Source organism: Macaca nemestrina, chromosome 1, assembly GCF_043159975.1.
Source record: "Macaca nemestrina isolate mMacNem1 chromosome 1, mMacNem.hap1, whole genome shotgun sequence".
NCBI classification, from domain to species: domain Eukaryota; kingdom Metazoa; phylum Chordata; class Mammalia; order Primates; family Cercopithecidae; genus Macaca; species Macaca nemestrina.
The window spans coordinates 36761265-36779031 of NC_092125.1; the positions used below are offsets into that span (position 1 = coordinate 36761265).

The window sequence follows — 17767 nt, forward strand, 5'->3', positions numbered from 1 at the left end:
TAGGGAGAATGTACTGCCTCTTACTATCTATTGTGTCTATTAGTGCCTCCCCTACCACCCCAAGTAATAATCAAATAAGAAAAACCCATTTTAGAGTGTGGCAATATATGTAATGACATGGAAACTGAGAAATATTTTTTTAATCATATGTATATGAATAAAAACACCTTTGGAAAATTTTGCTATATTTATAGCCTGCAGTGTATAATCTATGAAAAAACTGCTTCCATCTAGTGCCCTAGCTACCCCTTTCCAACCAGACAGCCTCTATGAAACCCTTCCTCTTTTGGAATCGTGGAGCTGGTTTAAAGAGCTGACCAGTAGATGTCTGTTATACAAATGATGGCATGAAAAGATTTTACTGTGATTCTGGGCCTATGTGTCAATCTCCCCACTGGACTGGGATCCTGCACAGGCCAGCAAGGTGTCCTTATTGTCCCCATGCCCAGCACACAGCAGCAGCTCAGGAAATGAGGATTGAAAATCTATCAAGAGCCACATCTCATACTTGACATTAAAGCTTCCCCGAAGGAAGGCTGGTTCAAAAGCACACCTCATGTTGCCCTCTGGAGGTCAGCAGTCCCATCAAGGCCCAGCCCAAACCACACACTGGCAAGCAGCCCAGAAAGGGTATGGTCCAACTGCCCCACAAGTCCTGTGAATAAGCCCAGTCTTCGCTCCCAGTTCATAAAAGGACCACTGTCCCAGGACAGCCTCAGCTCCTGTTGGTTTCAACTCAGAAGGAGAATGTTGTTGCTTGTGCCTCTTTTGAGTTTTAAAAAGGACAAGGAAAGGCACTGTATGGAGTGTTTTACTTTTGACTTTTTTCTTCATGACTACAAACTGTTGGATGTTGAAAACCTTGCATTTACTTGTGAATTGCCAGTCTGTGTTTGTGTATGGAGGAAGGTAAGACTTGAAGGGCTGGAATTATTTTCATTTTCCTTGTAAGTTTCTCCAGTACTTAGCTTTTCATTGAGCATTCTATATTTATTTGTGTCATTATGTCATTCTTTGGTGCATTTTATAACCTGTGATGCTGAAAACTGCCTTCCTTCACATTATGGGCTGGAGTCAAATGGGCCAATACAGTCACACAGCATCCACCAGAAGTTAGTGCCATAGAACACGGTCCTGAATAAGCACACCATTTAGCTACAAGAATGAGCACAGAAAGACTGTGTATAATAGTATCAAAGAATAATTCAAAGACACAGGGTTAATTATTAGGGCACCATTTACTTGTATACAGGGGAAACCAATAATAGCTTTAGTTCATACATCAGAGCCAAAATAAGAAGTGGGGAAAGAGGAGAAAGGAGAAAAATGAAAAACTGCAGACATGTGAAAGATAATGAACTTTGCCTTTTCTTGGATAAGCCACTGATGAGCAGGCAGCTAGCTAAGAAGGCCAGAGGGTGTTCTGCCCTTGACATCTGGATGAATCATCAAAGAGGAGAATTCCAGCTGCTTATGGATTCTCCAGGAGCCTTTGGAGTGGAACTGTGCTGTATCCATGACAAGTTCCCTCTGTGTCACATGTGCCTGGGTCCTGGGAGATCACCGCCATCTCTGTTATGCATGTCTGCCCCATGACCTTTATTAAAAAATTCTCAATGCAAGCAGCCTAAATGTCTAACTTACAAGGAACAGGCTAAACAAACTTCAGTATAACCTCAGCATGGAATACCAAAGATCTTTTTTTTTTGAAATGGAGTTTCACTCTGTTCCCCAGGCTGGAGTGCAATGGTGCGATCTCAGCTCACTGCAAACTCCGCCTCCCAGGTTCAAGCAATTTTCATGCCTCAGCCTCCCGAGTGGCTAGGATTACGGGTGCCCGCCATCACGCCCGGCTAATTTTTTTATTTTTAGTAGAGACAGAGTTTCACTATGTTGGCCAGGTTGGCCTCAAACTCCTGACCTCAGGTGATCTGCCTGCCTCGGCCTCCCAAAGTACTGGGACTGCAGGCATCAGCCACCATGCCTGGCCCCAAAGATCTTTGAAAAATGTTGTGATTTAAGAAAATGTTATAGTAAAAATATGTAATAATATAGAAGTTGTTCATCATATACCATTAAGTTATGAGTTTGTAGGGACACAAACACTCAGTCCATAGCATGAAATCTGTATCAGTCAAGGTTCTCTAGAGAAACAGAACCAATAGGATCTATATATATACATCTCTCTAGAAAGGGACTTATAAGAAGGTATTGGCTCATGTGAATATGGAAGTTAAGAAGTCCCACAATCTGCTGACTGCAAGCTGGGGACCCAGGAAAGCTGGTGGTATAACCTGACAGCCAGAGGGCCAATGGTATAGATTCCAGTCCAGATCTGAAGGCCTGAGAAGCAGGGGTAGCAAGGGCAGGGGAAGACCCACATCCCAGCTAAAGTAGTCAGAGACCAAATTCAACCTTCTTCTACCTTTTTGTTCTGTTTATACCCTGAACAGATTGGATACAGTCCACCCACACTGGGGAGGGCCATCTGCTTGACTCAGTTCACCAATTCAAATGCTAATCTTTTCCAGAAACACCCTAACAGATATATCTGGAAATGATATTTATCTGGGCATCCCATGGCCCAATCAAGTTGACACATAAAATTAACCGTTGTCATAATCCAATGGGGAGAAAATGGTGCCTGAATATGAGCAGTGGTTGGGTGGCTGGAAGGAAGGAGGTGGATTGCGAAGTCTCTAGCAGCCATAGTCAGCAGAACTTCATGCTAATCAGAGGTGGGGGTGAGAAAGATGAGTCTAAGACAACTGATAGTTTTGGTAGGATGAGTAGTGGTCACATTAAGTGAGACCCTTTTTCTTTCTTTCTTTCTCCTTTCTTTTTTCTTTCTCTTTCTTTCTCTCTCTCTCTCCCTCCCTCCCCCTTTTTCTCTCTCTCTCTCTTTCTCTCTTTCTTTTTATTGATGGAGTTATGTAGTTTTGCTCTTGTTGCGCAGACTGGAGTGCAATGGTGCGATTTTGGCTTACCTCAACCTCTGCCTCCTGGGTTCAAGTGATTCTCCTGCCTCAGCCTCCCAAGTACCTAGGATTACAGGCTTGCGCCACCATGCCCAGCTAATTTTGTATTTTTAGTAGAGACAGGGTTTCTCCATGTTGGTCAGGCTGGTCTCGAACTCCCGATCTCAGGTGATCTGCCCACCTTGGTCTCCATAAGTGCTTGGATTACAGGCGTGAGCTACCGTGCCATGCCGAGAGCCTTTCTTGTGCATTGCCATGGTGAAATACCAGCCTGGTATTACCATTTCTTCCAAAGCTTTGCTAACATCTCTGAAAATCCTAGCACATTCCCTTCAGTGGTCCCCTGTATTCCCTTGCCTGAGGGATCTCCCTACCTACATGCCATACCTCACCATTTCACCCATGGGCCCCGAGGGGTATAGCAGGCATCAGTGAGGTACTGGTTCTTTCTCTCTGGGCTTATAGTCCCACTGTGTTGAGTACCTTGTCCTCCTCTGTTCTGGGTCACCTCCCTGTGCCACAAACATCTACCTTCCAGGAGAGGATCACAAACTGTAGGACTGAAGACTAGATTTCAACCCATAGATGTCTATGATTTGGCCTGCTCTGTGTATGTGTGTGTATACACACACACACACACACACACACACACACACACACAGAAATGTAAATGCCTTTGAAGGAGGGATCAGGCTCTCTGGTACGTCATGTTCCCTCAATCCTTCTGGTTGCCTCACCTTTGGCCTGCTTTGCTCATTTCCCTTCATGCCTGACAGCCACAGGGTTCTATGTCTAAGCCCCACTGGAAGGAAAGATGTAGGGGGTCTGGTCCACCAAGGGGCGGCATCTTGAGCAACAGAGCACTGACTTTCTTGTCACATCTTTCTCATGCTTGCTTACAGCAGGATAAGCACTTGGAGAGAAATGGCTGGCTTCCTATAGAAGGTTACCAAAAAGACCAAGCTATCTTGCCTTGAGAATAAAACCCAATTGCCTGTATATTAGATTGAACTATATAAAATTGTCCATGTTCAACTTTGCCCTATAAAGATGACAATTTCACATGATTCAACCTATTAACATGGCCCTGGCTTAGTCACTAGTAGGACAGTGGTTCTCAGCCTTGGTTGCAACTTAGAATAAACTAGAGGTTTTAAAAAATATTCTTGCTAGGATCTCACCACAAGACTATTAAATTCAAATCTTTGCAGATGGGGACAGGCATAGAGCTATTTAAAAAGCTCCTCTGGGCTGGGCACAGTGGCTCAAGCCTGTAATCCCAGCACTTTGGGAGGCCAAGGCAGGAGGATCACTTGAAGTCAGGAGTTTGAGGACAGCCTGGCCAATGTGGCAAAACCCCATCTCTACTAAAAATACAAAAATTAGCCAGGCATGGTGGCACGCGCCTGTAGTCCTAGCTACTCAGGAGGCTGAGGCAGGAGAATCTCTTGAACTCAGGAGGCAGAGGTTGCAGTGAGCTGAGATTGCGCCTCTGCACTCCGGCCTGGGCGACAGAGGGAGACTTTGTCAGAAAAAAAAAAAAAAAAAAAAAAGCTCCTCTGCAGCCAGGCTGAGAACTGTCTTCTAGCACATCCCTCAGCCAGCCATGAGAGAGGCTCAGACAGCCTTCTGCTGAACTCCTTACCGCATTATCCATGGATAAGAGCCTTCTGCTGAACTCCTTACCACATTATCCATGGATGGTAGAAGCTTCCTGGCTTTCCAAGCAAGGTCTCAAAGAGAAGTCTGAGGAACCCAGAACTTCCATGTGGCTGCAATTACTTCGTGCATTGAATTGAGTCAATAAACATTAAAGAGCTTCCATCACAACAACAAAACAATGTGTATTAAATACCAATATGCCTGTGGTACCATCCTAGGCATATTACAAAAGTATTGCCTTGTGGGAATTAGCAATGCGGAATTTGCAGTATTGTCTCCACCCAATCCCTTGAAGAGTCATATGTGGCATTAGAGAAATTCACAACAAACTGGAAAATGTCAAAGATGTGGCCCTGGACATTTACTGAAGCATATATACCACAAAAAAGTGTACATTTTGGGGTAGTTAAACAAATTTCTATAGCCATACATGACAGTTAAGTGAAACACAGCTTTGAGAGCCACAACTTCTCTGCATTTCTTACTAACTCTAGAAATCTAACATATCCATTAATGTATTTTTCTTTTTGCTTTTACTGTGCAGATTTAAAGAACAAAATTAGGTAAATATATTTTCAGAATAAAAGAGAAAACAACCCGTATTACTTTTGGGAGTGATGAAAATGTGCTAAAATTAGATTATGTTAACGGTTGCTCAACTCTGTAAATATACTAAAAGACATTGAGTATATTTTAAGCAAGTGAGTTTTGTGGTATGTATATCTCAATAAAGCTTTTCTTAAAAATAATATTGTTAGAGTGAAAAAATAACCGAAAGATTCCCACCACTTTCAGAATCCGCAGCCCGAATGTCTCAGCAGAGAAGCTGGGTGTGCCTGTGTATGTATGTGGCTCATGATGCTGTCCCTGGGATGTGAGTTGTTTGCTCAGATGGCATTGACAGGGGTGCCACGTGATGGGGTAAGTGGGCAGTCCGTTGCTATAAGCAAGAGGCGGGCTGGGAGTAGCTCTGCAGAGCTGGTGGCAAAATGAAAGAAAGGAGTTTGCCCCATTGGGAAAGAAATGCAGAAGCAGCTGTCCACAGACAGCCCAGTGCAGAGAACAAACCTGCCTGGGAAGCAGCTGAGGCAGGGCACATGCTCCTGGAAGGAAACAAAGAGATACATGTGCTCCTTTACTCACTAGCCTTCCCTGTCACACCCCAGGCTCCTGGCACCTTGGAACAGCGTGAGCTTTCCTAGGGCTCCTCTCAACTTGCTTGATGTAGAATTAACTTAATTAGTTTCAGAGGGATCCATCATGATGGCTGTATTATCTAGGTTAAAAGAAACTGTGTGTGCATGCATGCGTGTGTATTTTGCCTTCGTGTATGCAAAAGCACCTTGAGACAATATCCTCCTTCTAACTTGGGATTGCTGGACTGTTATTGGAGTCCTAGGGCTTGACACATTGGCAGAGACTTGGAAATTCTGAAACAGTTTAAGGAAAATGCTTACAATGATGAAGGGACCAAGAAACAAGTCTCTGGGGCTCAATTCCCTGCTCTGCAGTACCTGTTCTCAAACTTTCCTTTCAAGCATTGCACGGCTACCATGGGCCATGTGCCGTGTTAGTGTTACAGAAGACGCAGATGTCAATACAACCCAGGGAACGGGGTCAGACAGATCCCCAAAGACTTCAATACACCCCACCGCAAGACAGTTACAAATAAAGTGCTGGGTCTCAGAAGCCAAGGAAAGCATGTGCAGTTGGGAAGGCTATGAAAGGCTTCATGAACAAGAAGCACTGAAAGCTGTATAACATTTTTACTGGTGGGAGTGAGGTGGATTTCCTGGAGGAAGAATCAATGTGATCACAACCATAAGGGCAGGGAAAGGCGAGCAAGTGAGCCCCTTAGGGTGGAGGATAAGGAATTAGCAGAAAATGGGCCTGAAAAGGTGACTATGGCAGTAAATGCCAAGCACAGGTGTTCCTATTGAATTCTGCAGGCCACAGACAAGCTTCTGGTGGGTTCCACACTGAGGCTAATTCCAAGATTGGGGTTCCACATTGGGGCTACTATCCTTCCTTCTGCTAAGGATGCCTACCACCCTTGGCTGGAGGGGGACAGCCAAATTCCTGCTCTGGTATTTAACTCAATAAGCTTCAACACATCAATGTGGAGAAGGTACTTTGTATGAGGCACTCTACAAGTGGGAATAAAAATGAAATAGTGTATGTCTTTAAAAATCCTTGCAGTTTGGGAACAAGGAAGAAAGATGAAGAGGAGATTAGATAAAGACACGTAGAACCATACATCGTATGAGTGGTAAAAGGAGCAACACAGGAGTTTTGACAAAGTGCTTAGACCTCCTTAATTGGGGTTCCTGCCAGCTTCTCAAGAATGGGAACCAGGCTTTCTTCATCTTTGCATGGTCTGGTAACTCAGTGCCTGGCATTTGGTAGACATTCATTAAATGAATGAATGTATGCATCAGCGAATGAATGAATAAACAAACAAATGAACAATTGTCCTGTCATGCCTATCTGCTGAAGATGGCAGCTGTAAGTTCACAGAGCACTGCCTAACTTTGGTTCATATTATTCCTCTCTTCTCCTACCCATTTTTTTTTTTTTTTTTTTGCTCACCTCAATACCAGCCCACACTGTTTTCCTGGACTGTGATTCTTTCAGTGATCATAGAGTCTGTGCTGCATTAAGTGTCCCTATTCCTTGCAGCTGCTTCCTGTGTGCTAGTCATGTAAATGCCCTTCTTAAGTGATTGCATCCCTCATAATACTTAGAATATATTGACTGTTGATTGGTTGGAAAATAACCCAGTACAGGGGGAGAGGGCAGAAACTGACATTGTGGAGTGTCAGGTACGGTGCTGGTGCTATGCATATACTCGAGAAGGGTCTGGGTAATGCAGCACGGAGAAGGGAAAACTTGGGGGCAGAACAATTTTGTCGTCTGAAAGCCTTTCACAGAGAGGCCCTGAACCCATGGCTCTCCTTCTCCGAGGACAGAAAAGGAGGAAGTGTATCTGTCCCGCAGTAGGTGGGATGGATAGATGGATGCGAAATTAAGCACTGAAGTGGGATGCTTGGAGAGGCAATGACTGCCCCCTGCCCCACCTGAAAATCCTTAAAGACAGAAGGGATCATCCGCCCAGGGAGCTGAGGCTGCAGGATAAGCTGGCCTTTTCCTGAACAGTGACAGTTGGAGCGTTCACCCTCACTGTCCTTGTCAGAGTTACAGGCAAGAAAGGAGAATCCTTTTGAGTAAAGTGTCTTAAAGGAACTGTTGATTTACCCTTTTGCTTTATGATCTCCTGATGTAGTGAGCAAGGTTCAGGGATATTAGCCAACTGCAGGCAGACCGATCTTCCTGTGTAGAGAAATAAGGTAGATTCTCATTATCACCCAGCTCATTTTCCCAAGAATTATATATTCCCTGGCCAGAAAACGACCTCTAAACCTCCAAACCTTTTCAACTACACGCAGCAAAAGGCTGATACAAAGCCTTCTGCATTTGACTGTACGCCCCCTGCAGAGATGGATACTGCCTCCCTAACTACATTGTCTGGAGCGGGTGTCAAGCCCAATTATTTCTCTAGGATCTCCTGATAGTAAATGCTCAGTAAATACACCGATGAATAACAGCTAATCCTACACAACAATCTTAGAGTACTTTCCCCTCACATTTCCTAACTTAATCCTCACAATAACCCTGTGAAGTTATTAACTCCCATTTTCCAGTTAAGGAAACTGATGCTCAGCAAAGTTAACTGGCACATCCGATATCATACAGCCAGTAAGAAAAAATTCTGTTCAGTACACCTTACTGATTAAATGAACTATGTGGCCTGAAGAAAAAGGTGTCAGCTCAGTCTTTCCCCCTCACGCATCTTATTCCATGGAGTAATCTGCATTATATTTCAGGGTCAGTCACACTAAGTTTGCGCTTTAGTACATGGTGAATAAATGGATGGACACAGTGGCGCTCTGTATAAAGTCAGCGGAAAGCAAACAAATGGAAGGGAGAATCTTTCATTCACACCATTTATCCGCGCCCACTGGGTGCACTGCGGTCGGGCATTGGCGACCCAGGGGCGACTGACCTGTCCTCATGGGGCTTACGGTCCTTAGCAAAAGACAGATGTAAAACAACTAATATTACAGTAAATGAATCATAATTTTGTGAGATACTCCTGAAAGTATGTAGCAGGACGCTCTGCTCTGGTCCGAAGGAAGAGCCATTTGCACTCAGTGGGAAGGCTAGCCTTTTTCTGGGCAAAAGAGGCGGGGGATACATTTAGATAGGCAGAAGCTCCGAGCAGAAGTCAAGGCAAATTTAAAAAGCAACAGGAGGAAGGAAAATGCTTCTCACAAACAGAAGCTGACCTAGGGGACCGCAACTCTCCAGTCCTGCTGCCTGGCTGCCTACCTACCCAAGAAAAGCAGGAAAGAAAAAGCGAAGATGGGGTGAGGGGGATGGAGGACAAATAAAGGAAAAGAAAAAAGAAAGAGCGAAGGAAGTGAGAAGCGAGAGGCCAGTTTATGTAAGCGGGCGGGGCGGCGCGGCCGAGAGGTGTAGAGACCGGCACCGGCGCCGGCGCCGAGGGAGTTAAGCGGACGGGCCTGGTACGGAAGAGGTTAAGGGGGGCCGTCCGGCGCGGGTCCGGTAGGGGCCGCCTACTGGGGCAGGGGCGGGGCCGCACCGAGCGAGCGCTGGGATTGGCCGCGGGGCAGGCATTACGCTAGGACGGTACCAACAGTCGGGGGCCGCGGAGGCGGGGGGTGGGTGTGGGACTGCCGCTCTGCGCGGGGAGAGGTGGCCTGGGAATGGCCGGGCCGGGGGTGGGCGGGAGCCGCAGTGGCGGCGGCGGCTGGGGGCGGTGAGCGCGGCGTGGGGCTGCCCCTCCCCGGAGGCGGCGGGGGCGGCCGGGCCCGCGCCGCACCGCACCGCGCGGGCGGCCATGGAGCGAGCCTAGGGCCCGACAGGTGAGTGGCTTGGGGGCGGGGGAGGGCGCGCGACCCCCGCCCCCGGCGCGGCGGGCGGGAAAATGCGGACCGGCACGCGGGCGGGGCGCGGTGCGTGGCGCGCGCTGGGCTGGGGCCGCCTGGGGGCGGGGCGCCTCCCTGAGGGGCCGGGCACCGGTGCCCTGAGCCGTCCCCAAGTGGCCGCGGGCGGGTCCCGGGCGAGGGCCCGCGGCTTCCTGGGAGACCAGCTCGGGCCGCGCGTCGCTGCCTGCGGTCGCGGCTGAAGGGACGCGGCCTCGGCCGCCACCTCCCTGGCCCACCTGAGGCGCGGGCCCCACCTGGGGCCGCCTCAGGCTGCCAGGGGTCCTTCTAGTGACCGTCTCTCGTCCCCTTCCGCGGTCCCCAGAGGCGATTGGCCCCGGTGTCTCTCTTGTGTTTCCCGGAGCGCCCGTTGCGACAGCCCAGGGAACGCGCCCTCACGGGGTCTTTGCTGGGCCCGCCTCGTGGCCGGGAAGCGCGAGTGACCTGCAGGCCGGAGGCGGGAGGCGGGGCAACCGTACCCGGGGCCCGCGGTCTCTTGGGGTCGTGCGCCGGGCGCTCGCAGAAGGGCACAACTTAGGGAATGCTATGTTAGCCCTCAGTGGGCTGCGCTTGAGATTTCATTTCCGGGTGTGACGGCCCCGCGATTAAGAGCGGACCGATACGTTGCCCTTAATGATGAATGTGAATAGTTGTCGAGCTGCGTCCTTGATTGTGGGTTCTGATAAGAGATTCATTCTAATCTGACTTCTGTTAACCTGCCAGTCTCCGGATAGGAAGACAAGGGGTAGAAGGATGAATTGGAGGGAAAGTAGGGGTAACAGGGCTTGGTTAGTCTTTATGGAATTATTAGTCCTTTTAAAGGCCATACCATCATTGGGATGGATAAGGAGTTTCTAATTTGGGAAAATGAGAGTTGCTTGGTATTGCGACTTGGGTCTAGTGCCAGATATCAGCATCTTCCCCACCCAGCCAGCTTCCCTCTGGAGGTTTGATTTCTCACTTGGAAGTGAAGTAGGAATGTGGGTTTTTTTTAGCCTTTAGCCTTTAAATTGTAGGACTTTATAAATCTATAATCTGGTACAAGTTAAGATTGCCGTTTATTAGCCACGCCTATCCTTCTTGCATTGTAAATTCTTGCATAAATTTCACTGGCGTTGATTTCTAAAAATCTGGTTAGGGATCTCAGTGTGCTTATGTATTACAAACATTTGAGTTTATGCAGGATCTTTGAGCTAAGCTTAGAGCAGTTCCTCAAATAGGATTTGTTATCACGACTGTCTTTGCGAAACTGAGGTACAAATGGTGAAGATGCTAAATTATTTGCCCAGACTCATAGCCAATCTCAGGGAGATTTAAAATCAATGTTTTCTATTAATAACTTTTCTAAAGTTTGCAAAGATGTTGGACTTTGGCCTCTAGAACCGTACAATGGAATCAGTCAGCAGGAGTCCCTTTCTCATTTGAAATTGCTTATCAAAGGAGAATTAAAAAGGCACACACAAGTGTAATAATTCAGACTCTCAGCCCCACTGATGATAAAGTGCAGTGATAAATATGGATACAGGTTAAAGATGATCAAGACGTCTTGGAGTTCACAGCATTTCTTTTCTGGCTGGTGAAAATGTGACATTGGTACGCGCTATTCGTTTCTCTAGAACTAGCAGAACAATAGCTATGTTTTGGTGAATTAATGGAAGCTAGAAAACACATGCCCTGCTTTTCTTTTTGGTTCTTAAGATTAGAGAAAAAGAAATCACTGTTTCTATCATCTTTATTTTTATGATCTTTTATATCATGGAATTATTTTATGTTAAATTGATAATTTCTTGACTTTTAGTTCATTCTCTCGATTTCCATTTGTAGATTCCAGCCCTTTCACACAGCCTTAAAGTTTCTGCTTCTTATCTCTTCTGAATTTTAAATTCCTAAATGAAATTTTCTGTTCCTTTACTTTCAGGGCAGACTTCAGCTTCCTACACTTTGTGTGTCTATCATTTCATTGGTGTAAAACCCTAAAGCCAGATACTTCTATTAATGCAAAAACACTGGCTATCAATCCAACTGCCCAATTAGCCTAGCCAGAACAGACTGCAGGAGCAAGGTTGTGAAGCTGCACCTGACTGGAACCTACACAGGCTACTCCCAGGCTGCAGGTGGCTTAGAACACCATATAATCACAGAAGCAAATAACACACCTCTACAGCATGTTTTGAACAGTAATCTGAAACACATTTTCTAGGCTTTTTTTTTTTTTTTTTGACAAAGGAACTAAACAATTTAGTATGTACATTAGAATATTTCCCCTTCCCTCATACTGTTGTCCGTTTATTCATTCAACTGACAAATATTTATTGTACACCTTCTACATACAGGCACTGTCAGGTGCAGAGAGAAAAATACACAGATACACAGATTACTGTAACAATTACAACCAACTGCAGGGCCTCATTGTAACTGTGCTCCCCATCCCAATCCACAAAACCACCCGGCACGTAGTCCCAGAAGGACCTGACATTCAGATTCAGAAGACAGTCTCCTTTGTTTTTTTGGTTGTTTTTTGAGACGGAGTCTCGCTCTGTCACCAGGCTGGAGTGCAGTGATGCAATCTTGGCTCACTGCAACCTCTGCCTCCTGGGTTCAAGCGATTCTTCTACCTCAGCCTCCTGAGTAGCTGGGACTACAGGTGTGCACCACCACGCACAGCTAATTTTTGTATTTTTAGTAGAGGCGGGGTTTCGCCGTATTGGCCAGGATGGTCTCGATCTCTTGACCATGATCCGCCTGCCTCGGCCTCCCAAAGTGCTGGGATTACAGGTGTGAAACAAAAAACAACCAAAAAAAAAAAAAAGGAGACTGTCTTCCGAATCTGAATGTCAGGTCCTTCTGGGACTAAGTGCCGGGTGGTTTTGTGGATTGGGATGGGGAGCACAGTTACAATGAGGCCCTGCAGTTGGTTGTAATTGTTACAGTAATCTGTGTATCTGTGTATTTTTCTCTCTGCACCTGACAGTGCCTATATGTAGAAGGTGTACAATAAATATTTGTCAGTTGAATGAATAAATGGACAACAGTATGAGGGAAGGGGAAATATTCTAATGTACATACTAAATTGTTTAGTTCCTCTTTTTGTCAAAAGAAAAAAAGCCTAGAAAATGTGTTTCAGATTACTGTTCAAAACATGCTGTAGAGGTGTGTTATTTGCTTCTGTGATTATATGGTGTTCTAAGCCACCTGCAGCCTGGGAGTAGCCTGTGCAGGTTCCAGTCAGGTGCAGTTTCACAGCCTTGCTCCTGCAGTCTGTTCTGGCTAGGCTAATTGGGCAGTTGGATTGATAGCCAGTGTTTTTGCATTAATAGAACTTAGAGCTCTTGGTAATGGGCATGCCAATAGCATTGACCTGACTGCCCTTGTCCCTTATTTTGAAGGTGGAAGAGGGGAGTTTTCCCTTCTTAGAGTACTTCTCCAGCAGTTCCTTCTTCTACACCTACATATATCTTCCTGTTTTCCTTCAACTGTCGCTGTAACCCCAAGTACTAATGAATTTATTAACATAGGCCTGCGCTGCAGAACAGAAGCTTACTTTGCTATTGAAACGAGCTTCTAACTTATAATGTCAACATGACTGCTCGAGCTGCCTAGAAGAGAACATAATGCAAAGATCTCACTTCTGATTTGGTCTTTCTTATCAAAAACAAGAGAAGAAATGCCTATCTCCGATGTAAAGAATCTGGGGGGTGCATCTGTCATCCCAGTACGAGATAAGAAAAATGTAAGCTGATGCAGAAAAGAGACCTTGAACTTTGGTAAATGTTTAAGGTCTGTACTTTCTGGCAAGATAACCCCTTTAGAGAAGAGGGTGCTAACTTGGGCATGTTATAAAGGCAGGTCAAGGAATATGAAATTATGAATGTGTAAAGAGGACAGAACCAAGTACAGAGGGAGGCAGTGAAGTCTATCATTCCATGCTCTCAAATGTTAACTTTCCGCTTTATATACATAGCAATGCCTCATTTACCTAATGTTGTTGGGAAATAAGGTATTATATGCCAAAATTTTTTTTATTTATACCTTTTGTGGAAAAATTTTTACAATGTATTATATGCTTTGGTTATTGTTACTAGCAGACTGGCAGTAGTTGAGTGAGGCTCTGAGATTATTTTAAAATGTAGGTTGTCCTCTCTGGTTTTTGAATTATTGAATCTACTTGAGTAGGATTCAGTTGTCAGTCTGTGTCTTCTTTCGGTGGTGGAAAGCTGCTCTTTTGCTACTGTTAGTATCCCTGCTGCCCTCTTTTAAATTTGCAGCTTCTAGCAAACTATCACAAGAACAGAAAACCAAACACCGCATGTTCTCACTCATAGGTGGGAACTGAACAATGAGATCACTTGGACTTGGGAAGGGGAACATCACACACTGGGGCCTATCATGGGGAGAGGGGAGGGGGGAAGGGGGAGGGATTGCATTGGGAGTTATACCTGATGTAAATGATGAGTTGTTGGGTGCTGACGAGTTGATGGGTGCAGCACAGCAACATGGCACAAGTATACATATGTAACAAACCTGCACGTTATGCACATGTACCCTAGAACTTAAAGTATAATAATAATAAAAAAATGAAAAAAATTAAAATAAAAAATTAAAATAAATTTGCAGCTTCTTACCTGTGGAGTAGGAGCTTCCTGACATTGAACGTAAAGCAGCTAAATAGGCTTAGTTATGTTCTACCTGCTCTTCTCCGAGTATTAGGGTATGAACTTTGTAACCACTGTTTTTGTTGCCCAGAGACCTTTTTTGTTTGTTTCTTATCGTTGGTGTAGATTGTGAACTTGTGCTCTGTATAGGTGCATTTATGTTCCTGTAGTTCTTTCTGTAGAAAAAAACCAAAATAATATGAAAGTACTTACTCGTGTGGATTCTTGTTTTGGAAAGCACTGCCAATAATACTTGAAGATCTGATTTCAGCCCTGTCTTGTATCATCCTTGGGCAGTGTGTTAGACAACCTCCTTTCTTCCTTTTAGCATTTCCAAATTGTCCTTACTCTCAATCCCAGCCAATAATAGGAACCAGGTTGGCAATAGCAGTGGCCTTGAAAGGTGGAAGCAGGATATACAGAAGGTGGCAACTTTAAATTGAGTGCATATAATTGGTATACATATTCGATATTTCTGCATCTTTTATATACTGTATACCTGAATTCATTGTAGGACTTATTTCCCCATGTCTCTGAAAGAGGCAGTCTTTAAACCAGAGAGTTGCCAGTTTAGAAGAAATTCTTATAACCCTAAAGGTCTTTCTCCCTTGCCCTTCTCTCCTTTTATTCCACAAACACTTATCAGATACCTCTTACAGGCCCTGCACTGTGCTAAGTTACTTGGAAGTACAAAACATGAATAAAATCTATCCCATCCTCAAAAAACTCACAGTATATTAAAAGAGACAGATGTGCCAAAAAAAAAAAAAAATGTGTGTGTGTATGTGTGTTCATATTATAACAGAGGGATCTTGCCTGGAGCCACCTAGCTGTAATTTCAGCACATATCTGTTTGAGGTTCTGCTGTTTCTGAAAGTGATCTGTGTGGGCTGTCAGCTTGACATACCATAGAATATAAGGCTAAAAATGCGAGGTCTATTGTTGTATAAAGTTTATGTGGTTTTCCAAGAACTGTAATGAATTGAACACTAAAGATGGAAAGCATATGAAAAGCTGAAGGAAAATGTTGTTTTATTTGTAATTCTGTATTTCAGCACTATGCAGGAATTACCTTCTATGATCTAGCCTTAAATGGTGGTTCTATACTGACAGTTGAGCTGTGAAATACCTGGAACTTGGGAATTTTCATTATACCTGGTTTATTTAAAGGAAAATGCAAATTGTTACTCATTTCCACGTAGTGTCAAGATTACTGTGTGTGTGGGTTTTTTAGAACAGAACTTGCCAGCAGTATGAGCTAAAGTTTTTTTCTTTTCATTTTTCACGGAAGAGCGTTGCCCTAAATCAAGATTTAAATGGGACAGGTTGCAGGGATTTATTTTTTTTCAGTTTACTTATTGAAATTATTCAGTTACTGCCTACTTCATTTGTACTTTCACATCTAGCAAGAAAGACTACCTTAATGCTTCATTAATGCCTGGTGATGGTCTTAGTTTCCTTCCTTCAGAGGGAACTTGTTAGAGAATTTCACATAAGGGATTCTGAGTTTACAGATGTAAATAAATGTTTAAATGGAAGTGAAAACAGTAAGGAAAACCTGACACTTGGACCAATTTGGATTATGTGAGAATTAGATTTTGTATACCTGTACTCTTAAATTACTCTTAAGGCTTATCTTAAGGGCTTTAGCACATGAAAAGCTGTCATCTTTAAAACACAGAACTAATTTTCCAAACTGAAAACAGTTGTGAAAGGCATTCTATTTTAGCCTTTTTTTGTGAAATGGGAAAAGTTCATGCTTCCCATCTGTTTCAGTTACATTGAATGTGGTAGAATTGAACTTTGTAGAGAAGAGAAACAGGTTGGCCAAATTAGTGACAGCCTCCCAGTCTTCTGCTTTGCATGACACTCACTCTGAAGATATCTATTTGCATAGTCTTATCTACTTCTCAAATTTAGGCAAGGATTTGGTTCAGAAATACAAGACTACTAATTACTACTAAACTCTTAGTAATGCAATATGTGGATTTGGCCCCTCACTATGTAACCAAGAAGACAACATTATGGTGTATTGATTCCAATGAGGGTTTTCTTTGTCATTTTTCTCCTCTCAGGAGGTCATCTTTGTGTTTTGGTATGGTGATAATGACTAACAAGTGATTGCTGTGGGTCATCCAGGCACTAATCTTAGCACAATACATGTAGAGATCTCAATCTTTTTTTTTTTTTTTTTTTGAGACAGGATCTTGCTCTGTCGCCCAGGCTGGAGTGCAGTGGCATGATCTTGGCTCACTGCAACCTCAGCCTCCCGAGTAGCTGGCTCATTCATTTTTAACAACCCTGTGAGTTAGGTAATAGTATTCTTGTTTCATTTTTTTTATATGCAGAAACTGAGACCCAGAGAGGTCAGAAGTTAAATCTCTTTCCCAAGACCCGCATTAGGTGGTAAAGGAAGCATCCAGCATTCTGAATCCAGAGGACATGCTTTTAACCCCTCTGCTACAGAAAGCTTATATTTAAAATAAAAAGGTGAATTAAGAAGCTATTTCTTGAATGGAGAATTAGCAGAGAAAGGAAGAAAACATATCCGTAGAAACTGATTAATGCTATTACTTGGTATTAGTTTTTATTTTTAGTTGAAGACCGTCATGTGAAGATGAAAGGAAGAATAGCGTGCTGTTGTGGCAGGCAGCAAAGCAGGAGTGGGCTGGTTTTCCCAGGGTACTCAGCATTTACTGAGATAATAAACACTTAATGCTGTTTTATATTGGAGGTTTTGACTTTCTGGACATCTTGACTGTCACACAATACTAAAAGATTTTTGAATGCTGTTAATTTTACTTATCACTGCCACTAACCGTCAGGAGAGACTACATTTATTTCTAGGGAACAGGGGATGTAAATTCGTAACAGCTAATAATAATATGCACAGTACCCTACTGTCACTGCTAGTTAAAAATCAAAAGGACAGTATACCAGACAGTCCACGGTAAAAGTGTGTGTGTGTCTAACCTTTTTTGCACTTAAAGATGTGATTTTTGCTATTTATGCTTTGGCCGAAGTATAGAGGTTAGGCTTTATAAACCAGACTTGTGTCGATGTGTGAATGTGTCAGGTTAGCCTTGATTGCTCTGTGCTTTAAGTAGGGCTCTGAAGTATGCAAGTGGATTTTAGTAAATGATCCAGTTGAGAATATATTTCTTCTTGTGGTGCCTTTAAGAGACTTTGTTAATTATGTATCTTTCTAAATATACACAATGAAGACAGAAAAATATAAAATACATATGACTTTAATATAAATGACATATGACTTTTATAGCTCCTCAGAAGCCGTTAATAATCATTTACAAATATGACCTAACAATATATCAAATCAATTTTTATTTGTACTTAATGGTTAATTTAGTGATTACCCCCTCCCTGAGATAATTGTTTTTAGTCACATAATTTATTTCCCTATGTCTTCTCCCCTGGTATTTTTAGTATCCCCAAAAGGAGTTGATGGGGG

At 43.9% G+C, this 17767-nt stretch overlaps 1 protein-coding gene across 1 annotated transcript in view; it reads left to right on the forward strand.

The window, feature by feature from the left end:
- Positions 1-9474: 9474 nt before the first annotated feature.
- The window catches only part of LOC105484497 (FAM20B glycosaminoglycan xylosylkinase), a 46433-nt gene continuing 38140 nt past the window's right edge, over positions 9475-17767 (forward strand). Inside the window, exon 1 of the mRNA XM_011746177.3 lies at positions 9475-9586. The gene's annotated coding sequence lies outside the window, so the exon portion shown is untranslated. The remainder of the gene's footprint in view (positions 9587-17767) is intronic.